General features: G+C 40.0%; 1 pseudogene; it reads right to left on the bottom strand.

Annotated features, from left to right (window-relative positions):
* Positions 1 to 10,227: 10,227 nt before the first annotated feature.
* The window catches only part of LOC144455428 (E3 SUMO-protein ligase KIAA1586-like), a 45,742-nt pseudogene continuing 30,542 nt past the window's right edge, over positions 10,228 to 25,427 (bottom strand).

Genomic DNA, 25,427 nt, shown 5'->3' with positions numbered 1-25,427 from the left:
CTGTCTCTGCAGGGTGGCATGTCTCCCTGTCTCTGCTGAACATCACATCTCCCTTCTCTCCTGCATTGTCTCTGTTGTTCTCATGGTTGTTGAGCTGTTCTGTACTAAGCCTTCAACTATTTGCTCCCATCTATTAAGGTGTCTAGACACCTGACAAGGTCTCTCCCTGACAAGGCCAAGGTACTCTTTAGTGTACATGTAAGGGATGCAGCAGAATTATATGTATCTGCCCCCTTTAATATTATTAGTTTAGGGGGAATAATTTTTATGCTCAGATTGAAATCCTGACAAGTATGTCTTAATCATGGCGTATCCCAAGCTATATATCTAAGGCTTAACTCCCTTCCCATCAAATACCACTTCCACAATGGTCATCTGTAGCAAATAGAAAGTAAAATCCAATTATCCAAACTGATAGCAAACAGGAATCTGAGAAAGTATGTACATGAGAATATATACCAGATAATACACAGAATAAATGAGCTCTCCCATTGGGAGTGAGGTATCTCAGCTCAGCCTAAATGGAGGAACCCAGATCTCACCCAAGGGGAAAAAATTCTGAGAAGGGTAAAATCTTCTATAAAGGGCCAAATAGTAAATATTTTAGGTTTTGTGGGCCAAGGGAAAATAGAGGATACTGCATAGGTATTTATTTGATAAGAGATAAAACAAATTTTAGTGACAAAATTCAAAATACAATAATAGTAATGATAATAATAATAGAATCCAATGTATTATAACACAGGTCTACTAATAAGAATGGAATTGGGGGGATAACATTTCACTTAATTGGAGTTGAAAGGTAGTATTCCCTGTCATCAAAATCTATTATCAATGTTATCAGTTAATATTGATGGGGTGTAGGGTATGTTCAGGGAAGGCTGGTACCTCTGTTATGAGGGCTTGCCAAGCCCTTTTTAGGGCTGCTTTCCACCTCTGGGGTCTACCTGACCCACCTGTGGCTCCAGTAAGCTGTAGCATGCACAGCAGCCACACCCCAGTAAAGCATCACAGCAGATTGGCTAAACCAGGTTAAGGGTAACTAAGGAGGTCTCAAAACACTTTGGTGAGTTAGGGAGGCACGTGAAGACTTACTCTGGTGAAATGGAAACATGAGAACAAGTTGTTCCAATGGCCATGAAGGCTGTTGACACAGGTACTGTGGAGCACTTGGAGCTTGGTTAGACATCGAAGAGTCATCCACTACATCCCAGGCCATCGCTAGTGATCCTGACTCTGCCCTGACGCTGGACTATGATGATTCTAGAAGAGAGAGTGAAGCCAACAGCTCCGTGCAGCTCTGCCTCACTTAAATCCAATTTACGCACGAATCAAAAGATATCACCCACACCATTTTTTACCATTTTTACCTATCTCAAAGTCCTGTGGAAACAAGCAAGTGGAGAAGCAGCAGATGTAGGTACCGTGGGAGCTGTAGTCATGAGCCTGCCTGCACATAGGTGGTCCAAGCTATAGGGTTGTCTTCTTACTGGAAGCAGCAGCGGGATTTGGCAGCCCCCTGGATGTCTGTGCAGCCTTTTAAGGACTGCATTGCTCATCTCCTGGTGTGAGGAAGGGGCTAGAAAGGTGCCCTAAAAATTGTCTGCTTTACCCAAGCCTGGTCTGTTTACTGCAGCAGGCAGGGATCCCACCCTGTGGCCAAAACACAAAAATATGTACCAAAACTTCTGCAAAATGATTGCACTCACCATCCATACAGGGACTCTGTGCACGCTTATGGACAACACAAAATCCAGTAGACCTGAAAGGTGAACAGCTCTTGTTGCAAGAGAACTCAGCAATTGTCACATCCACATAGCAGGCCTGTGTAAAACAAGGCTGGCAAATGAAGGCCAACTTACCAAAGGTGGAGCTGAATAAATCTTTTTTCTGGAGCAGCGGTAGCGGGAGTGCCATGAAGCTGGCATAGGTTTCACATAATCAACAAGCTTGTATGCCTCCCAAAAGGAGTGAACAGTAGACTCATGAGAATGTGATTGCCGCTTGCAGGAAGCTCCATGCCTCCATCATCAGAGCTTGTGTTCCCATCATGATGAACTCTGATGAGGTCAAAGAAAAATTTGATGAAGACCAAGAGACCCTCATCACCAATGTGCTGAAAAAGGACAAGCTAATAATTCTGGGTGACTTAATGCAAGAGTAGGCATAGACTACCAGACGTGGTAGGGAGTCCTTGGAAGAGTGGAGTCACAAACAGGCAATAGCAACAGTTGTTTACTACTGAAGATTTGTACATCTCATGACCTCCTCATCACCAGCACTTCCATTTACCTAAACACAATAAAACTTCATGGAGATGGTCTCGCAGTAAGCATTGACATTTAATAGACTATGCCCTTATAAGGAGAAGAGACAGACAGGATGTTAGAGTGATGAAGGCAATGTGTGGTGCAGAGTACGGGACTGATCATAGACTTATCCTCTCCAAGGTAAATATTCAAATTCAACAAAAGCAGTGGCCCCAAGGGAAGATGACTGACTACCAGAAGACTTAATGTCAACAGATTAGAGTGTTTCTTTGGAAACAGTTCATTGCTAGGAGGGAAAGCTGAGCCAACACACAGCTGGCAACAATGGAGCAGAAAGGAATGGGTAGCTTTCAGAGATCAGGGTGTACAGCACTACACGTACTCATCTGGGTCAGAACACTCGCAAACATCATGAAAATGATGGGGAAATTCAGAAGCTACTAAACAAAAACCCGAACCTCCACCAAAACCAAAAACTTACCAGCAGGATAGCTCATCTGTCTCTAAGAAGACAGCATTTAATTCCACCAAAAGTAAGGTGCAAATAAAGCTTAGACAGATGCAGGATTCTTGGCAGAAGAAATTCAGTTTCACACTAATAGTAACAATCCAAAGTGCTTTTATGATGCCCTGAAGGCTATTTATGGTCCAAAGACATATAGTACATCTCCACTACTTACGAGCCACATTGATTAGTGATAAGGACATGATCCTGGAGAGATGGGCTGAACACTACCATAGTGTTCTCAGTAGACTGTCATCTTTCAATGCTGAAGCCATTGGCCATATACCTCAGGTTGAACTCAATGCCTCTCTAGCTGAACTTCTACTTGAAGAAGAAGTTTTGAATGTCATTAGGCTCCTCTCATGTGGCAAAGTACCTGGTGCTGATTCTATTCCAGCAAGGCAGGATATCCATTGCTCATATAAAAGCTGGCTGAAATCTTCAGGGTTATATGACAAGAGCAGGCTATCCCCCCAGGAATTCAAGGATGCTTCCATTGTCCATCTCTATAAGGGAAATAAGTTGTCTTGTGACAATCACAAAGGAGTTAGTCATTGCCATCAAGATTCTTGCCAAAGTCCTCCTTAATAGGCTGATCCTTCACCTGGAAAATGGTCATCTACCTGAGAGGCAGTGTGGTTTCAGAAAGGGCCAAGGAATGGACAATATGGTATTTGCTGCCATGCAACTCTAGAAGAAATACCAGAAATAGAGCTGAAGTCTATACACAATGTTTGTCAACTTGACCAAGGCCTTTGATACTGTCAGTCGTGAGGGCTTGTGAAAGATCATGATAAAATTCGGTTGCCTGGAGATGTTCATCAGTATTGTATTCCAGTTCCACAATGGCATCCTTGCCTGGGTTCTAGATAATGAATGATACTCTCTTGCTTTCCCGGTCACCACAGGAGTGAAGCAGGGCTATGTGCTTGCTCCCACGCTTTTCAGTATGATGTTTCCAGCAATGTCATCAGACACTTCCAGTGAGGACAAACATAGCATCAAGGTCAAGTGCCATAGTGATAGTAAATTATTTAACTTGAAAAGTCTACAAGCCAAGACTAAAGTGGAGGGAGAGTTGGAGTGTGACTTTTTGTTCGCAATGATTGTACATTCATTGCAGCCTCTGAGGTTGAGATACAACAGAGTATGGATTGATTCTCTGCTTTATGCTAATTTTGGCCTGACAGTTAACACCAAGAAAACAGTTCTCCACCAGCCAGCACCACACCATCTATACATTGACCTATCAGTTACAGCAGATAGATTTTGAATGCTGTAGATAAGTTCACTTAACCTTGGCAGTGTACTTTCCAGGGATGTATATGTAGATGATGTGGTTGACATGTGCATTGCCAGAGCTAGCCCAGTGTTTGGGAGGCTCCAAAGGAAACTGTGGAAGAGAAGAAGGATTAGTCTGCCTACCAAACTGAAGGTCTACAGAGCTGGTGTGCAGACCTCATTTTTGTATGCTTGCGAAAACTGAACAGTACACCAGTGCCATGCTAGGAAACTAAATTACTTCCATTTGAAGTAATTCAAATTACTTCAAATTCAGTTACTTCAAATTACTCTTAGGAAGGTTCTGAAAATCACTTGGCAAGATAAGGTACCTGACACTGAGGTTCTTTCTCGAGCTGAACCGCTAAGCATTCAAACTCTTGCACAGAATGCATCTCTGATGGGCTGGCCACTTTGTTCAAATGCCAAACATAAATTATCTAAAAAACCATTATAGGGAGAACTCACACAAGGCAAGCACTCACACAGAGACCAGAAGAAGTGATACAAAGACACTTTCAAGGTCCCTCTGAAGACATCTGGAGTTGATCATGAGACATGGGGAGACACTGGCACAAGACTGCCCAGCCTGGCATGCCCATTTCCAAGAAGCTGCCATGCTCTATGAGTGAAGCAGAATTGCAATAGCTCAAAAGTAGCATGAAGCACAAATTTAGAGCCATCTCCACTCCAAATGTTCATATGGACTATTTGTGCCTGACCTATGGTAGAGACTTCCGAGCTCATATTGGTCTGCTTAGCCACAGTTGGACTCTTGACCCCAACATAGTAATGTCATTCTGGCACTCTGCAAGCACGAAGGATAACAAACAACCAATCCATTTCTCACAGAGTCAAAATGCATTCTGGGCTTTCCCCTTTATCTGTGGCTTTTTTATGTTTTTATTTTTTTTTGCCATTGCTAAAGATTCCCCTTTTCTAATGTGCCTCACTCCCAGAAAAATGTCAATTCCTGCAGGTGATAGAGAGGATGTTGACCCATAACAGGGCTCCCTACTACCAATTATGCAGCCCACTACTGAATGACATCACCCCTCTGGTCATCTCACTTCTTTATTTGCCTCATAATGTCCTGCCTAGGTTCAGATCCTCCCACTCCTTCAGATGTCGGTGGGCCCCAGAAGCTCCTCCGGTTAGGTCTGCAAAACAAAACTTCACTTGCACGTGGGGTGCTACGAGGTTCTCTCCATAACACTCCAGGCCTGCCTCTCCACCATTTTCTTTACCTTATTTCTGTCTTCACCCCTGCCTCTTTGTGTATATTTAGTAAGTAATCTCTAAATCATCTTTTCAGGTCTGACTTTCTTTCAAAAAATGTTTCAAATGCCTACTTATTGTCTTTTTTTTCATTTATTAAGCTCAGATTTGTAGAGTTAGTCACCCTCAGTTGCAACCTGAGCTCCATTGCTCTTCAGAACACATTTTTCTATTCCCTCCTGCATTTTCTGGTGAGTTCAGAATAGTTTTGTCTTATTTGAATTTCTTTTCCCTTGCATTGGAGCATCTTTTTCCTGGTCACTACCACAATTTGTTATTTCTGAGTTGAACTGGTAAACTTAACCACTATATGTCTTGGAGTTTGCAGTCTTGGGACTTTTTTTTTTTCAGTTGGAATGCATTCTTTCCATCGGAATTTCACTTTCTGTGTTTGGAACTTCTGGGCGATTTTTGTATCCCTAGAGCTTAGCAGAGTGTTAAGCACATAGTAGGTGCCTAGTAAATATTTATTGACTGACTTAATTTTCTTGTATGATTTGTTTGCATTAGGGTGTTCAGGTTTTTTGACTTGTCATGTTTTTCTGAGAGACCTATAATCCTTAAGTTATCTCTACACATCCTGTCTTTGAGATCAAAATATTTTGCTTGAATAGAGAGCATGTTTTCATGAATGTTATAACTTTTTACTTCTCTTCTTCTAGATTGTCTTTGGCCTCTGTGTATTTGCATTGCCAATCGGCTGTCCTCTCTTTGTTTCTTTGGTGAAACTTGCCACTACAGATTCAAATTTTTCTATTCTTCTAATTATTTCTGCTGTGCAGGCAGGAGATTCTGCTCTCAAAATTCTCGTTTCTCTTTCAGACTACTTAGGAATAGTGTGGTGTGGGTTCAAATTCCACAGGGTCCTCTATATTTATTCATAGATGCCTGCACTTATTTACTAGATGTGGACACCACCTTTCCTCCTGCTAGTAGTGTTTTCCCTGTTGATTTATCTGCTTATACTTAAAATCTTTGAGTTTTCTTCTACCTGAGGTCTTTGATAATTTCAGTCTTTTTTTCTTCTATATTTTTCCCTATTTCACATTTTCTGATGGTAGTTTCCCTAGGGGATGGCTCTCAGTGTCTCAACCTCTTCCCATGCTGGACAAATTCACAGTTCACCAGCCTACGTCCCTACCTCAAGTGACTTTGGGGAAGACAGAATTGGCCCCAGGTGGATGCTGGGTTCCTCCCATCAGAATTAGTGGGTTGTCACATGGCACCCTCCCACCTCCTGCTCGGTGGCCTATCCTGTTCCCTCCGTTCCTCAGCAGTAGGTAGCATTGCCACACTGGTGCTATTGTAGCCTGAGATGATTTCTGTAATTTGGAGTTTTGATTTCTGAAGTTCTCGGAGATGGGGTACTGAGCGAGCTTGAGTTAGGTATTAGTTTGTGGAGTTTTTTTACCTTCTTTTGGGTTACTGGTGTCCATAGAGATACCTGATGTTGCTTTATCTTTATACATAACTTTTATTTTGGAGAGGTGAGAGAAATCATAAGGATCAGAAGACGTCTCTATTCTTCTATCTTGTTATTCACATAACCCAGAAGTCAGACCTGGTCCATTTTCTTAGTGCTTTTTTTTTTTTGGCGGGAGGCGGGCTAGGCAATGGGGTTAAGTGACTTGCCCAAGGTCACACAGCTAGTCAGTGTTATGTGTCTGAGGCTGGATTTGAATTCAAGTCCTCCTGAATTCAGGGCCAGTGCTCTATCCACTCCACCACCCAGCTGCCCCCCTGGGCCATTTTCTATTTGTACTTATGGGCAACGATACGGATTCTGAGAAATTGTAAGACCAAATGTGATTTGGACCCTGTAATAGTCATCTTATGAAATAATGTTTTTATTCAATCAATCATTTCTTAAGTACTTGGTTATGTCCTAGGTGCTGGAGATAAGAAAGATGAAAACAGAACAGGCCCTGCTTTCAAGGTGTTTATAATCTGGGCAGAGGAGACACCATCTACAGATATAGGCATATCTAAAACAGACATAAAATAGATAATTTTGAGTGAAAGGCACCAGTAGTGGGGGGAACAAGAAAAGTTCCAGGAAGAGTTAAGGTTGAATAGATCCTTAAAGGAAGGTAGGAATTTTAAGTGATAGAGGTGGGCCCAGACAAGCAGGGCAAAGGGAAATAGGGGATAGAGGGAGCAATAATGACAATTTGCCTGGGCTGGTTCATGCAGGAAAGTAATATATACTAGGGATGGAAAGGTAGGCTCAAACCAGATTTGAAGGGCTTTCAGTGTCAAACTGAGGATTTTACATTTGATCTTGGAGGTGATAGGGAGCCATTGAAGTTCATTGAGTAGGAGAATGTCATGCTCAAATGTGTGCTTTGGGAAGATTACTTTGGCCGCTGTGTGGAGCATTAATTGGAGTAGGGAAAGAGCTGAGGTGAGGAGATTGATAAAGAGGCTCTTGTAATAGTCTAGGGGAGAGGTGATAAAAGCTTGAACACATTTAGTGACTGTGTCAGTAGAGAGCAGGGAATAAATGTGAGAGATGCTGTAGAAGCAGAAACAACAAGATTGGACATGTGGGGTGAGAGAGAGGGATTAATAGTGGAATTTGCTGTTTCAGTTCTCCTAGATCAAACATGTAGTATCACCTTGGGATTCACTTGTACAATTGGAATTAGTGCTGACAGGTTGAGTTGTCCCCAGTGGGGTGACTGTTAGTACTTTCAGGGTTCAAAAAGTAACCCTGTGGGTAGATATCCTCCCAATATTATCCCAGGAGCCCCCACTGGGTGAGTTTCTGCTTAATAGTAAGACAGCAGATTTAGTTCTTTAGCAAATGCATTTACTCAAATAGCAACATAAGTACAATAGTTACAACGCATATTCTCCCATAAAAATATCTGTAGTCTGCAGCAAGGGGAAGTAGATATGAACTTAAAGTGCTCTGGGAGTGAGGCACACGTATTGGTAATAAACATGGCCAAGCCAATTCACAGCCCTTGAATTACTGAGCCTTAATATCCTTTCTCTCTGTAGAGATTTCTCATGACACTTTCAGAGGGACATTATGTCAATGAAGGACAAATCACTCTGCTTCTCAGCTGAGCTGCCTCTTTGCAGGGCATGAAGTCTCAATGGGTCCTACAGCTTACCTGTGCTTTCTCTTCCTAAGGTGAAATGTCTCAGCTGGAATGGCCAATCTGCTGATGAGTTGAACACATCATTTTGCTGTCTTCTCACCTGGCTCAGCAGCTGCTAGACAGTGGCTGCCAGATAGGACTGAGCAGGCTATTTTGCTACTGGACAGCTGGTGCCATGCTTTGCTGGGAAGTTTGCTTGGATGCTAACCTTTTTGTAGGATATGGTCTCCTTGCTAGACATAGCTCTCTTGGCTTTCCTGAGGCTCATTCACTAATGGACAGTTGTAGTCTTTTCTACCTTCAGCCATCTTTATCTGTTCCCAGTGCCCTTTTTGCTGGGACATTACATAACTCTTTCAGTGAGGCAACAACAATTAATTGAGGATTGGTTGAACCTTCTTTTGTTTTGATTCCCATAGGTCCTTAGTTTTGAGGTTATCTGGCACCCTCACTCTAGAGATGGGAGAAGTCTTGCCTCTTTTTTCAACAATCTTTCTTGGTTCAAAAACGTCTTCCTTAAGTAAATTATTCACTGTGTCTTAGAATGAGTAGTTTCAATTCGGCCAGTGGTGTGTTGGCTAATATTTAACAACTAGCTCTGAAAAAAATATGCATAGATCTATATGTTTATTATAAATTATACTGATATAAAGGATGTATATCAGTACATTTGTAGATTGTACAAATCTACAATCTATAAATCTACAAATCATAATATAATATACAATTTTAATTGATTCTCACAGAAAGCTTTTGTTGATTTTTGCCGAACTCATATCAGCAGCCAATATTTAACCACGATTTGACAAATGAGGTTTTGTTTCAATTCCCTGACTCTTTTTTCAGTAAGTTTGTCATTAAATCTGACTTATGACGTACTGTTAAACTATTTCTCACCCTCATGCAAATTATATTTCTTAAATTGAAACCTCTTTCAGCTTCAGCACCTCTGCCTGTGATTATGTGAGCTCCCTTGAACTTTGTGCATGACTACAGGGTCATTGATTGATTCTGTGGTTTTATCTACAAAATACCCCGAAAATCAATTCCGTGTGTTAAAATTTCACTTAAATGATACATTTTTTTTTACCAGCTATCCATGGTGAAGTTAGTTCTTTGTAAGACTAAGTAGGTTTTTCAAATAGATCAAAATAATTAAAAATGCTTTCATGATTGTTTTTTGTCTGATAAATGACATAAATTCATTGCTGAATTATATTTTTGTATTATAATGTAAGAACATATTCCTAGGAAGAACATTAAGTAAGGAAAGAAACAAGAATTTATTAAGTATATATACTGTGTGCCAGACACTATGTTAAGTGCTTTATAACTATTACTTCATTTGATTCCCACAACAACCCTGGGAGGTAGGTACTATTTTGGTATCCAGGAAAGTGACTAGTTCAGAGTCATATAGCTAACAAGTGTCTGAGGCTAAATTCAAACTTCTGTCTTCCTAGCTCCTAGCCCAGAGCTCTATCCATTTTGCCACCTAGCAGCATGCCATTATTAAATGGCATATCTTCAAACTTACCTGACTTAAGCAAATCTTCAACTTGAGATTCATGCTTCACATTTCCAGTTTTCTAGGGCATTTCATCAATTTTCCTTGACCTTGACTGTAATTCAGTTGGATGTGATAAAACTTCCCCAGAAATGGCAATCGCTGAAGCAAGGTCTTGCTAGAAATTAATTTTATCTAACCTCTTTGCCAATCCAGAATAAAAAGGATGAAAAATAAATTTATAATGCAAGTTATGTACACTGTTGAGCTCATAAATCACATGCCCATCTTGGTTCCAGTACTCAATTTGAATAAACTCAATTTCAAGCTTTTAGCTACATTTTCTAGCTCATTTTGATTTTTATTAGATTGATAATAAATACAATAAACTTTCCTCAGAAATATTTTGAAGTAACTTATTTTATTTCAGATATTGAACCATCAAGTGATAATAGCAATAAATAATATAAACAGTACCAAATGATGATTTAAGGAAAATTTCCTAACAATTTCATAGTGACTCCAGACTTTCTTTTCAAAATTGTATTAGCATCATCAGAACAAAATGCAATTGTTTGCTTTTAAATATTCAATATTAAAGTCACAGTCATTTCAAGCAGACAATAATGAATCGAAAATATACTCTGCTGTGATTGACACAGCTTTTAAAGACATTTTAAAGACAAAATTGACATTGCTTTTAAAGCAGTAAATAATGTTATTCCTTTAGGAGCTAACTGAACTTCACACCAGAAATAAATCACTTGAAATTGTAGATGTCTCTTTAATTACAATGCCAATTTTGGAATTCTCTTCTCTAATATGCTTAAAATATCTATTTATATTTCTATGCATATGTCCTGGTATCTTTGCTGTACTCTGTCAAATACAAATAAAGGGAAAGGCCTGTATGTATTCCATTTTTCTCTTGGAATTTTATTGCCCCCTCAATATCAGATAAAGGCCTATTATGTTTTGCTAAACCTGAAATAGTATTGAAAACCATCAATAATTTTCTTATTTAGCTTATGCACTAAATTGGAAACTGAGCCAGCCAATTCTTTTAACAATCTTGAATTTTAATATGGGCTTTAGAAATGTCATGTTCCCTAGTTTTTTAAAAACTTGACTCATAGTTTTATTAGTGTCATTTGAGATTACTAAATGTCCATTCCTTGGACAGATGGACATGCTTTTCTGCTGTTACTCTTTTTTTTTTTTTTTTGCTAGGCATTGGGGTTAAGTGACTTGCCCAGGGTCACAAGGCTAGTAAGTGTCAAGCATTTGAGGCCACGTTTGAACTCGGGTCCTCCTGACTGCAGGGCCTGTGCTCTATTCATTGAGCCACCTAGCTGCCCGTGCTGTTACTCTTAAAAGCTGAATGACTGAACAATCCTCACAGCCTTATTTACCTTCTTTTATTACACTCTATTTGTAGTGTTCTGTAAACATAAATGCTTGTTTTTTATTCCAAAAATCTGGAATGCAAGATTGTTTATTTCTTCCTTTTATGAACATGGTGGTTGTTCATTCGACAGATGAGGAAATTGGATCTTATTAGCTTTTGATGCTCTATAATGAAGGCAGCTATATGGTATGGTGAAATAGAGCCCTAGACCCAGAGTTAAGAAAATCTGAGTTCAAATCAAGCCTCATACACTTACTAGCTATGTGGCCCGTGGCAAGTCACTTAACCTCTGCCAACCTCAGTTTCCTCATCTGTAAAATGAGCATAATATTAGCATCTACCTTCTTGGGTTGTTGTGAGGATCAAATGAGATAATATTTGTAAAGTGCTTTGCAAATGTTAAAGTGCCATATAAATCTTAGTTATTGTTATTATTATTATTATTTTGTTCCTTTCATGATTTTCTGTATTTTCACCATTACAATAAAAGATTAATAGATCATTCTGTCATTTGTTATTTTAGGGATAAGAAGTAGAAAAATAGTCTTACATTATGTTAGTAAAATTCATGATACCACTTGAAGGGCTAATACAAAAATTTCTCTGAACTCTTGTGTTTGCATTTTGAAGTTCATGCTTATCTCTGGTCTGTTCATTAGAAATGCTTGAACGTTTTCTGTACCTTTAAAGGTCCATCTCCTCTCTGTAAGATTAGAATCAGTTTTATAGGGTAAATTATTCTAGGTTGTAAGACCATATATACTTTCCTCCCTCTTGGAAGATTGTATTTCAAGATCTCTTTTTTTTAAAGTAGAAGCTACCAGGTCTTATATAATTGTTATTGTAGTTTCTTGGCAATGATTCCTTTCTAGATACTTATATATTTTTCTTTGATGTGAGTGCTCTGTTTTTTCCTGGGACTTTTCCTTCCTGAGTTCCTTTCAAGAGGTGAATTATGGAATCTTTTTCTTTTCTTTGTCCTCTAGTTCTGATAAATTTCGGCAGTTTTTGTTTATAATTTCTTGAGATGTAGTATCCAGACCTCTTTTCTTTAATCACGGTTTTCAGGGAGTCCAGTAATTCTTGAATCGTCTGATCTTGAGTTGTTTTCAAGGTAAATATTGGACATTTTATGTCTTCTATTTTTTCAAACTTACTGATTTTGTTCCAATATTTCTTTCTGTTTTCTGGAATCACTGATTTCTTTTTGATCCATTCTAGTTTTCTGTGATTCTATTACTTGGTTAAGGTTTACTACTTTTTCCTTAAGCTATTTGTTCTCTTTCTGATTCTTTTTTCCAGAGCTTTTATTTCATTTCTTATCCCTAGTTTCACTTCTTGGTGGTCCTTGTAGAAAATCCATTTTTTCCCTTTTAGTCTTTGTCTGCATTTCTTGATTTACAAAAATCTTTGAAAGTAGTCAGGGTTTTCTTAGCTTTATTCATTTCTCCAGCTACGGTTCCTGATTTGAGGTTTTGTACCAGCTTTCTACCCACTGCTAGAATTTATAGATGGGGGTTGGTCCTGTTTCATCTTTATCCGGGTTACCTGCGTTCTTTTGGTTAATTGAAGCTCCTACAGTGAGACCTGGCTAAATCTTTGAGATTCAAAGAGGACTTTCTGGCATCTCAGGACAGAGTTTTAGGGAGTTCCCTGGCCTGGACTATCTAGGTCTGAGTGCCCCTCATTGCTCATTGCCATTCTCTGGGGCTTTCATAGCTGCCCCCTACCAATTTTCTGACCATCCTGGGGCCTTCTGTTGTCCCTGAGCTTTTTCAAGGGATGCTTAGACTCTTGTTGCCTGGAAACACAGAGCCTGTGTCTCTTCATGGTGGGAAGATACGCTATGCTGACTTGCTATCGCCTCCTTTCTTATTGCCTTCAAGCTCCTAGATGACTCTCGTTCCATTCTGTCAGTTAAAGGAAGTTGGTGTCCTATATAAAGCGATGGGCCTGGAGTCAAGAATGTTTGAGTTCAAATCTGGCCTTACTAGCTTACTAGCTGTGTGGGAGTAACTCAACTTCTGTTTGCCTCAGTTTTCTCATGTAAAATAGGAATAGTAATAGCACATAAATCCCAGGGATGTTATGAGAATCAAGAGAGATAATATTTGTAAAAATGCTTAGTACTTTTCAGACACACTATAATTATATATTCCTTTTCCCTCCCTTCCAAGGTAGAAGAAATTAACTGCTATAATTTCTTATTGGATTTCTTTATCATTATTCCATTTGGTGTGAAGGGCAAGGTTTTGCTGGAAGATGAATGTGGGAGATGGGTGCTCTACCTCCATTTCAGGCAGCAATCTTGGCCAGAAGTCTGAAAGAGTGGGCACTTAATCAATGTTTTTGGAGCCAAAATTGTTATTTTATATCAGTGCTGCACAGCACTAATACAGACTTCAAAAGAATATAAAGTCAACTAAACGGACATTGTATTAACATAAATAAAAACATGATGGCTTTATTTATGTACAAGCAATTAATTGATGAATTGTGGAGTAAAGAGACCTCAAGAAGTTGCTAGTTTAGAAAAGCTAGTCTGCCCTTTGTATGTAGGAGGAGAGAACAGCACTGTAATTAGCGATTTATGCAATTTGAACAAGTAGCACAGAATGTTCCTGAGGCCAATAGCATGAAATAAAACCCCAAATACTACTTTTGAGTCCATGGAATGCTGGGCAACAGGCCTACAGACCAGACAGGACCTCACCTGTTGTGTGGCTGATGGGTAGGCAGGCGAGGATGAAGTAACTTGGAGTTTTCTATTTTTATTTCTTAAATAGGAAGTGAAAGGCATTAAAAAGAGTTGTTTCTGCACTAGTAAAGTACTTCAAATACTGTCAGCAGTCTCTAAATTTTGACTCCTTGAGGGAATGCCTCCATCACTCTAGTCTAGTGACAATGAATGGTTTTAATCACAATATCCTCCTTTGGTGGGAAAAAATTGCTGAGGGGCAGCAGTGGGTGATTGAATTTGTGAATCTAATGGAGTTACAAAAAGGAAAGATCTTGACGAGCTCTAGCAGGGACTGATTAAGAAATAAGGCACAACCAAGAAGCAGACTAAGAGAAGGAAGAATTGGCTTGGAATGGCGGACCTGGAGTACAGTGTGACTAATCCTGTTCGGGAGAACCAGAAGCTGTGGACAATTTCTCTAATATTGCCCTAATTCTTTTATTACTTCTTTCTCATATTCTAGCATCTTCTATTTAATAGGCATCTTTCTCTCCTCCTAAATATATTCTATTTTCTCCTTTTTGGCTTATTCAAAAAACAAAAGTGAAATTATAGAGTTGGGAGGAACCTTGGAGCTCAGATAGTCTCACCTAGTCCAATACCTTCATTTTACAGATGGGAAATTGAGGCACAAAGAGGTTAAATGATTTGCCCAAGGTCATACAACAAGTTTGTGGCAAGATAGGTATTAAAATCCAGATCTCCTGAGCCCCAGTTCAGTAGTCTCTCTACTAAATTAAACTCCTTCTTTTCATTTGTTTCTCATAGCCCAGAGGGCTTGCCTCAAGAAAAATGTCTCTGCCTCTGGACTCACACAGACCAAGTTCATCCTGAGGGAACTACAAAGAGAATGGATCAGGATGATTTTCTCATCCTCTCTCACTCATTACTTCCAATCTGGAGTTGGGAGGGAATTTTCTAGAACAAATTATAGGTGTGACTTATGTCTAGGTTCTGCCCTAAAAGATATTATCAATACCTCTTCTCTTCTAGAGAAGGTACTCAATGTACAACATAGATATCAATTATAGTTCAGCTATTTATTTTCTCTATCACCAGAACCAAAATTAAGATGCTATAGAATCATGGATTCATAATAACCAATACTTAAAACACAATACAATTACCCATCATATCTATTAGATTCCTGGAAGTAAAGACGATTTTGCAGGACTGTTGAACAGATATTTTGCCTTTACCTCAGATCTGTGCTGTATGAGCCAACCACAAAGACTATATCTTCTGGCTAGGAAGACATGGCTCTTTATTCCCTTTGGGTTCAGGATGATTCTGTTAGAGGTCATCTTCTCTGAGAAACACTGTGGTTGCTGGAATCACCTCCTGCTAGGCAGCTGGAATCACCTCAGGAGCCCAGGAACTTTCAAAAGCATAAGGTAGCTATCGGGTCTGGAAATGTCCATTTCTTAGAATCTCTATTTGGTGACCTGTGCTCAGAGAATGAAACGCGAAGAAGAAAAGGTAGGAAGTGACTTAAGGTCTAATTTTAAGCTCATGTAGAAAAGAATACACACTCAATTCCACCTGCTCGTAGCTGCTATTACTACAAACAAAATAAGTCTCCTCACTTCATTGGATGTCCAATGAAGAACTGGCAGGGTCCCAAGCAACATGCTCAAAAGAAAAAGGGTAGAGCCTTTCTACATCTATTATAGCCTACTGAGACAGGATACTCATCACTCTGACAGTAGAAAGTGAAGAATTAAGAGACCTCTTGAGAGTGAAAAAGGAGAGTGTAAAAGTGTCCTGGAAGCTCAACATTAAAAAAAAAACACTAGTCTCATCACTTCCTGGCAAATAGATGGGCAAGAAATGGAAGTAGCGTTAGATTTAATATTCCTGGGCTCAAAGATCACTGCAGATGGTGACTGCGGCCATGAAATTAAAAGATACTTGCTCCTTGGAAGGAAAGCTCTGAAAATGAGAGCTGTCACCCTGCCAACAAAGGTCTGTATAGTCAGTCAAAGCTATGGTTTTTCCAGTAGTGATGTATGGCTGTGAGAGTTAGACTATAAAGAGAGCTTAGTACCGCAGAATTGATGCTTTCAAATTGTAGTGCTGCAGAAGACTTTTGAGAGTCTCTTAGGCAGCAAGGAGACCAAATCAGTCAATACTTAAAGAACTAATTCAGACTATTTACTGAAATCAAATACTGAAGCTGAAGCTTAAATACTTAGGCCGCATAATGAGAAGACGAGATTCATTGGAAAAGACCCTGATGTTGGGCAAGATTGAAGGCAAAAGGAAAAGGGGACAGCAGAAGATGAGATGGATAGATAATGTCATGGAAACAATGAACATGGACCTGGACAGATTTTGAGAGATGGTGGAGGCTAGAATGCCCTGGTGTGCTGGTCCACGGGGTCACAAAGAGTTGGACACGCCTGAACAACTAAACAACAATCACACTTATCACAACTCCACATTCATGAGGACCAAAGGACCAACGATGCTGGCCAAGTCTTCTTACACTTTGGTTTTCCTCCACGTACTTTGTGATCCAGTGACACTTGTATCCTCAATGTTCCTTGGACAATCCATTCCATCTGACTCCATCTGACCCTTTAGCAAGGGGCCATAGTGAATACTCAGCTCCACCTGAAGCAAACTAATTGAACACCCACTGCAGAACTTGTATATACTCATATAACAGACCACCCTGGCCCCCCTGCCTGAAGGAAGGGCAGGTGTGTTATATTTCACTCCGCTAGGTTTCTGTGGTGCCTTTAGGGGATCTAGGCTCTCTGCCAATAACTTTGGCTCGCATCAATGTTTCCTCAATGGTAGGGAGCGGTCCCTGTGCCCCTGAGTTCCACTTGGCCACTAACAATTGAATTCACTTTTACCAAGGAACATTTATTTCAAAAGGCATAGTCACAAATGTACAAACTTGTTCCCCTAATTCATAAGAGGTGAAATCTCTTTCCTTTGCACCACCTTAGCCTCTGGGGAGGGAAAGGGAATTAGGTTCATAGTTTAGCTTGGTTCCTATAAAACAGAGTCCCAATTCCAAATCAAAAACCCTTCTCAGGTTCCAGTTTCAGCTTGCTGGGCTGACTTACTGTACCATCCCTCTTACAATCCCGACTCCCAGACTGTCATGGCCTGAACTCTTGGGTCTGGTGAGGACCACCTCCAGCACCTGAAACTGAGGAAGACAAACAACGAAGACAAGAAAACCAATGCTAATAGAACCATTTCTCAGAACTAGGGACAAAAGAGCACAAATTCAGTTCCTGGTACCCATGCTGTGAGTGAGCTGTGATCTTCACCCTCTGGACATGGCAGATAAGAGTGGCTGAAATGGAAACAGCAGAAAGAGTGTGTGTGAGGCGGGGAGGGAGAAGTGACTGGTTCAGTCTTGACAGTTTTAAGAACACAAGTCAGACAATCAAAGAAGGCTACATCCACCCATGCGGTAGGGGATGCAGAGACCTCCATGCTAGCCAATCTGGACATGTTCCAAAGGCCCCTTAGGGTGCCTCCACATTAGAAGAACTGGACATGTCCAGACAAGCCTGGGTTACCCTTGTATATTGCTTTATTTCAACTCTTATGCTTCTGTGTTGTTATTTCCCTAATACTTAGTAGGCACTTAGTAAATATTTGTTGACTGATTGACTAATATTGAGTATAACTCGTGTCAGTAACTCCTTCAAATTCCTTGAGATCAAAGACTCCACCTTACATTCCTTTTCATACCCTACAGAGCCTAGATGGTTATATCAAGTCAAGTCAAGTCAACAAGCATTTCTTTAGCATCTACAATATGTCAGGCACCATGCTAAGAGCTGGGAATAGATACAAAGAAAAGGGAAAATAGTCACAGTTACCAAGAAGATCATAATATAAATTGAGGAGACAATATATAAACAACTATTTACGAACAAGACACACATCTATTTACATATATATATGCACATATATGGATATATCGTGTGTGTGTGTGTGTGTGTGTGTGTGTGTGTGTATGTGTGTGTATGACTGGAGATAATCTCAGAGAGAAAGCACTAACATTAAGGGGGACTGGGAAAGGCTTCTCTCAGAAGATGGCTTGTTAGCTAAGACCTGAAGGGAGACACGGAATCCAAAAAGTAGAGATGAGGAGAAAGGGAATTCCAAATGGAGTATAGTTAGTGAAAGTACCCAGAGTCAGATGGAATGGATTGTCCAAGGAACATTGAGGATACAAGTGTCACTGGATCACAAAGTACATGGAGGAAAAACAAAGTGTAAGAAGACTGGAAATGGAGGAAGTGGTGAGATTTTAAAGGACTTTGAAAGCCAAAGGACTTTTATATTTCAGAGGCAACAGGGAGCTCCTGGAGTCTATTAAAAAGGGGTGTAAATCGAGAGAGACAAAGCAGGGAGACCAACTAGTTCAGCACACAGGCTATTTATGGCCTCTACTTGTCACCACTCAGCCAGCTCATGTAGCTGGAACTAGAAATCCTTTCACCTTGGATTGGTGTGGGGCAATGGTGTAGAGAACATGTATGAGGGGAAGATGGGACTCTACTGAGATGCCATTGCGATAAGACCTTTAAGGTGGTTGTGGGTGAAGGAGAAAGCTCCTGCTGGTACCATGGAGTTGCTGGAACCCAAGAGGGTAGAGACTGGCAAGGGAAAAGGGTTGTACTGTGCAGGCCAGAGACAATGAAGTAGTAAGGAGCAGCTTCTGTGGAGCTTGATAATGGAAATTGGAGAGAAGTATATTCTGGGGCAAAGAAATATGCTGTCGTAAACATCAGCATTCCAGAGAAAAGTATTGATGCCTCCACCCTGATTAGAGATCGGCTAACTCATCTCTTTTTCTAGTTATGTATGTTTTTGATGGGCACAGTGGATAGAGTACCAGGCCTGGAGTCAGGAAGACCCATCTTCCTATGTTCAAGTCTGGTCTTGGACACTTACTAGCTGTGTGACCCTGGGCAAGTCATTTAACCCTGGTTGCCTCAATTTCCTCATCTGTAAAATGAGCTGGAGAAGGAAATGGCCAACCATTCCAGCATCTCTGTCAAGAAAACCCCAAATGGGGTCATGAAGAGTCAGATATGACATAACGCCATGTTTTTGATAATCTTTTGTGACACTTCTTGTGTGCAAATCATTATGGGTAATGAGCTACCCTTTACTTATATGCATTATTAGTTTTCCCTTTTCCTTTTGAATCACCTACAATTTTAATTCTTTGACACTAGTTTTCCATGTTTCCTAGCCGTATGGCATTGCTGGGAGAACATCGATGCGGAAAAACTAAGTTTCTCTGGAAAGGAGCATATTAAGATCATTAGAACATACCACGCAGAAGCATATGGGTAAAGTTTGTAGGCAGAACAGGTAAGTGAACTTAAAAACTTCCAATGGCATTTGGGTAAACGCATGAGGTTGCATGTGCAAATCAATCAGCAAGCATTTATTAGGCATTACTATGTGCCAATCACTGTGACAGACACTCTAGATACAAACACACAAGTGAGACAGTCCCTGAGAACCAGAGGCTTGTAATTGAATACAGGAGACAGTATACAAATGGGAGGGTTTGGTCTGGACAGTCAGAGATTATGAGTGGATCCATGAGATATTAGATCATCACATTCTTTCCCTGCCATTAGCAATGGTAGTACTGATTTTATTATTGTTCCCAGATCAAAAGCAAGAGGTGGAAAGTAGGGAGGGTGTGGTGTTAAACACAAGGCAGATGGCAGTGTTTTGGTAGGCTCTGGTGTCCTGGATGGGACGTTAAGCCTGTTTTGTGGACAGCTAAATATAATGTGCCAGGAGAGTGGACTTACTCACCAATTATCATAGCTTAACCTTAAGACAGTGTCCCAAAGCTGAATGAAGGAAATAACTCTGCCAGGACTGGGGGTGGGGAGGACAGTGTGAGCTTAGTTTCTGGTAGTTAGTATCTTGTGGGAAGAAGAGGACAATTAGTTTATATGTGTGAGTTAGTTTATCAGATGTAATCCTTAGAGTTTGTGTTAAAGTAGAAAACAACTTTAAATTAATTTTGCAAAAGTTTTTATGCTCTGCTTAGGAAGGACCAAAAAAAAAACCCATCTTTTTTGAAACAGAAAAATCTAAAAAGCTAGAGTGGACTATTGCTGCATGAACACTACAAACTCAAAATGTTTTGCTGTCTAAAGAATGCCTAGAAGTGTAGATTCTGGGTTATAAATAGCTCCAGTGAAACATACAACATCCGCTTTTAATTTGGGTTTATGGATCAGTTGAGAAAACATCTATGGTTTTAAGAGGTCTCAAGTGATGCCATATGGTAAGTCCCCAGTTCAGTGTATTTGCTGTCATTTTGGTTAGCAAGCTTTGCCTAGCAAAACAAAAAATGTCTGGTGGTTCTTCAGAACCACTCATTTTCAATCAGAGGAGGAAAAGAATCCCAAATCTTCCTAATTATCATCATAATGTAATATAGAGGAGCTGTTGCTGGTATTCACAGTGGCTGGATTACCTGCCCCTCCCTATACCCAGCCACATGGTCCTGTACTGGGTTCAGTGCTAGGCGAGTGTTCTATAAGGAGCTCTCCAATCTCACATTCATTGGCTCACTAAACCCTGCTGGAAGACACATTTGCCTTTGTAGTAATAGTACTATATGGCAAGTACTGTGATAGGCACTGAAAATACAAATACAAAAGAAATGACAGTGATTCCCCTCAAAGAGGTTGGCTTCTAATAGAGACAACGTATAAAGCAGAATAAAAATATAAATATAAAATAAAATAAGTATTATCTATATTAAAAATAAAATATAAATATAAAATATAAAGCTAGGGAGGGAGGATTTTGGCTTGAAAGTTACAGACATGGGAGCCATGAGATCAATCAGGAGAGTAGGAATGGCTTCCTCTCTATCCAGCTCAATAGCCAGCATTTTTTTTTCAATTTTGTTTCTCTCTCCTTTGATTTTCAGAACTTACATTTTTCTATTTATTTGGGTCTAATTAATTTGTTGTTTTCTAGGGGTTCTTTTTAGTTGCATGATCAATTCATCAATCTCTTCTTTCTCTCTTTCGTTGATGCTGCTGTTGGGGTCATCTCCAGTTGTCTTGACCTATATCTGGCCACTGGAACCAGATTGCTCTGGAGGAGAAAGTGAGACTGGTCACTTTGCACAGCCCTCCCTCTCTTAAATCCAATTCACTTGCAGGTCATGGCATCACCTTCCTGATGCCATGGTCTTCTTTGTGAACGAAGGACAAACAACAATAATGATGCAAATGCTCCAGGTTTGGAGTCATTCATTCAGTCAATAAGCATTAAACATCAGGATAAATAGGGTATAATTAAGGGAGAGAAGGCACTAGAATTAAGAGGGGTTGGGAAAGGCTTTCTGTAGAAAAAGGAATTTTAGCTGAGACTTATAGAATTCAGGCTGAAATGTGAAGGTAGAGAATAGTGAGAGTGATCCAATGCTGAAACTTAGCAAGATAGAATTAGTGAAAGTTAAGGAGGCTGAGTATTTCAGAAAGGAAGACAAAGTGGTTTTGAATTGATTCACCAAGTGGTTAAGATGAGGAGATATAGAGAGAATAGCTAGTGTGGGAGAGCTGGCCTGAGAGAGAATTGAGGGGTCAAGGGATTAGAGGTCATGGTGTAGACAAAGATTTGTGTTTGGTATGGGAAGGCAGAGGGAGAAGTGAAAAATCAATAGATCATGGTGGGATAAGGGGATTTTGGAATTCTCAAACAGGGAGTTAGTACATTTCTGAGTGATGTCAAGATCAAAGGTATGATCATTTTCATGTGTGGCTGAAGTGGGGTGAAGGAGTAGTTCTTGGGAAGTGAGTAGGTGGAGGAACTGAGTGGTTAGGGTGTTTGAGGGAGAGTCAGTTTGTAAGCTGAAGTCTCTTAGCATGAGGGCAGGAGTTTGGGAGGGAGAAAAAGTGTGAGCCACATATAGAATTCAATGAAGAAAAGTGGGGAGTAACCTGGGGGATCTTTAAAGAACAGCTATCAGAATTTTGATTGGGTGGTAGAAATGAATAGCATGAACTTCAAAGGAGCAGAGGTTACTGTCTAATGAAGGCAGAGAGAGAATTTGGAAGTGAAAATAGGAAGCAAGGAGCACTCCAACTCTTTTGCATAGGCCAGTGAGCTGAGGGCAATGAGTAAAGGTGGGACCAGTAATGCAAAAGGGAAGTGTTGTTATCACAGAGGAGCCAGGTTTAGTAGATGGAAGGTGTGGGAGAGGAAAAGATTTACGATGAAGGGAAATTTGCTGCCTATGATTTAGGCATTTCAAAGGGCATATTGGAAGGGCTGGGTGGTGTTTGGTTGGATTTTAGGGTGGGCAAATTGAGGATAGGAATAAGGAATCAGTTTGTGGGGTGGGGAATGGAGTTTGGACGATGACTTACAAGAGTTCAGAATCACTGGGATGTGTAGGGTATGACTGAATGTGAGAACATTCATCATTGAGTGGAAGACATCAAAGAGGCTAGAAATGGGACTGGAGACAAATATGGTATGAAATGGGAGGCAAATGGTCAGATAGGACAGCGTGCTTCAATATTCCTCTTCTCTCTGAAGGATGGAGATTAGGCAGAAAAGGGCACAAAAGGAGATGGAATTTTAACCTGCATGGCAGTTGAAAGAAGTCCTATTCTCCACCAACTTTCCTTTTCCTCTTCCCTCTGGGGACAGGAACAGAGACAGATGGAAAACTCAAGGTCAAAGGGAAGATTGTTTCTCCTAGATGGAGGTTCTTCACATATTGCTTGGGAGATCAGGCTGACAGTAGGAAGCCTAAGTTGTCTTGCGTTGGCATAGATGGAAGTCATCCCCTTGGGGCAGATGCAAGACACTAGGTTCATGTTCAGTTTGGCTTCTCTTCTCCCTTGAGGTTGGAGATCAGGCTGTAACAGGAAATGGTGGAAGCTTTCTGCAGGGAAAGTCACTGTTGGGGTAGATGGATGACGGTAGTCTGGCTTGTTGCTGCCTTCCCTTGGGGGACATGCCTTCCAGCAAGGTCTATGGCCAGAGGAAAGTTTGACTCCCTCAGCTCTGATGCTGCTGGAGATGATGTCTTTCCACATGGAGTATTCTAGGGAGCTGCTTCTGGGAAATAGTGATGACGTGTAAAGGAAGTGTCCTGAAGGAAAAAAAAAACAACCTGGAGCAGGCATAGACCTTCTATAACTGGTTCTGGTTGGCTAAAACATGTGATGAAGAAAAAACTCTTTGATTGGCTGCAGAGATATTCAACAAGTTCTGCTAACACTCCTCTTGGCCTCAGCATTCTTTGGGCATCGTGGAATGGAGCTTAAGACCTTGTGAATTTGAAAGATCCAAAGGGCTCCTCAGCATCCAGGCATTCTAGAATTTGGGTTTGCAGTTAGCATAGGTGTGTAAGGTATGAACAGAGTGGAACTGCTGCTCCAGAGCCCAGGTTTTTCAGCCAACACAGCATGGATGCCCTGAAAAGCAAGGAGTGATTTGGGGGATTGTCTTTCATGAGCCCAGCCCAGTGTGGACTTATTTGGCCTTAATATCACATGTGGACGTGAACTTTGCAGGACCAGTGCTATATAGGACCTGAGCTAAGTTTTGTGCTTAATCCAACCATAGGGATCAAAATGGAATAGGAGAGTTATGCTCCATCCCTCCAGGCACTAGGATAAATATTTGTATATTTGTTACTAACAATTCTGAGGAGTCAATAGCCCTTTGGAAAAGCTACCTGATGGAAGGTAGGGGGGAAGCTAATGGTATAACTCAGCTGTCACTCACCACTAACCATCACACAACTCATCTCTCTAGACAAGTGGTAGATGTGATCTAAATCCACCATGGGAGGAAAGTGAATATGAAAATAAATGTCTTGGGGGGACTAAGAAAGTCAGCTAAAGCAAAAAAAAAAAACCTGTCAAAATGATAGTTGCTCAACGTCATTCTTAAAACAATATTGTTGTTACTGAATATGATGTTCTCTTGGTTCTGCTCACTTTGTTCTTCATCATTTTGTGCAAGTCTTTCCATGATTTTCTAAGATCATTGAGCTCATCATTTCTTATAGCACGGTAGTGTCCCATCACAATCATATACCACAACTTGTTCCGCCATTCACCAACTGATGTGGATCCCTGCAATTTCCAGTTCTTTGCCACCACAAAGTGAACTGCTATTAACATCCCATTCACATTCAAAGTTATAATTACTATTTGTGAATGTCCCTCCATCTTATTTTTAAGAAAATGATAAATGTTGGAAGAGCTGTGGGAAAGTAGACATGTTAAAGTACTGGTAGTTGGTCTAACCATTCCAGAAAGCTTTTTACAATTATACACAAAAAGTTACTACATAGTATATATCTTTTCACCTAGCTATTCCATGCCTGGCTTATATTTCAGCAAGATTAAAGAAAGAGAAAAGTCACTCTATGTGCAAAAATATTGATAGCATCTCTTTTTTGTGATGCCCAAAACCTCAAAACTAAAGGGATGCTTATCAGTTGGGGAATGGCTAATAAATTACAGTTATACAAATATAATGAAATACTATTGTGCTACAAGAAAAGAAGAAATAGATGGTTTCAAAGAAGTATGGAAACATTTGTATGAACTGCTGCAGTAAGGATATGATTTCCTCCCTGAGGATTACTTTAGCTGAATTCTAGAAATTTTAGTTTCTTATTTCATCGTCATAATTTTATTTTACATAATTATTAGTTGTTTCTATGTATTTTTTAACCTGCTCATTATTTAGGATTTCATTGTTAATTCTCCATTTGGGCCTGTCTTTTGTTCATGGTCCCTGAATCAATGACAATTTTTATTGCATTATCGTCTGTAAAGGATGTGTTTACTACTTCTGCCTTTTTTTTACTTCTTTACAATATGCAAAATAATACATGGTCAATTGTTGTAAAAAGTTTTTTGTTGTGCTGAGAAATATTCATATTCTTTTCCTGTCCCACTTAGAAGATGCCATAAGTCTTTTAACTCTATTTTCTTGAGCAATTTACTCAGTTTCATATTTTTTCCCTTATGTTCATCTTTTTTTTTTCAAAACTTAGAGAGGGATATTAAAGTCTACTGTCACTATTGTGTTAGTGTCTGTGTCTTCTTGAAGCTCAGACAATATTTTATGAATTTGGATGTGAAGTCATTTAGAGCATATTAATTTATTACTAGCATTGATTTGTTATCTATGGTTTCTTTCAGCAATATGTTTTCCTTGTTTTCCCCTTTTTATTCTTTGAATGTTTGTTTTTGCTTCACCAGATAGCATGATTGCAGCTCCTGCTTTTTTGACCTCATATGATACATGGTAATTTTTTTCCCCATC

Source organism: Phascolarctos cinereus, unplaced genomic scaffold (assembly GCF_003287225.1).
Source record: "Phascolarctos cinereus isolate Bilbo 61053 unplaced genomic scaffold, phaCin_HiC Scaffold_9;HRSCAF=440, whole genome shotgun sequence".
In the NCBI taxonomy this organism is placed as follows: Eukaryota; Metazoa; Chordata; class Mammalia; order Diprotodontia; family Phascolarctidae; genus Phascolarctos; species Phascolarctos cinereus.
The sequence above is the reverse complement of the archived record's forward strand: the minus strand, read 5'-3'. Positions and strand labels throughout refer to the sequence as shown.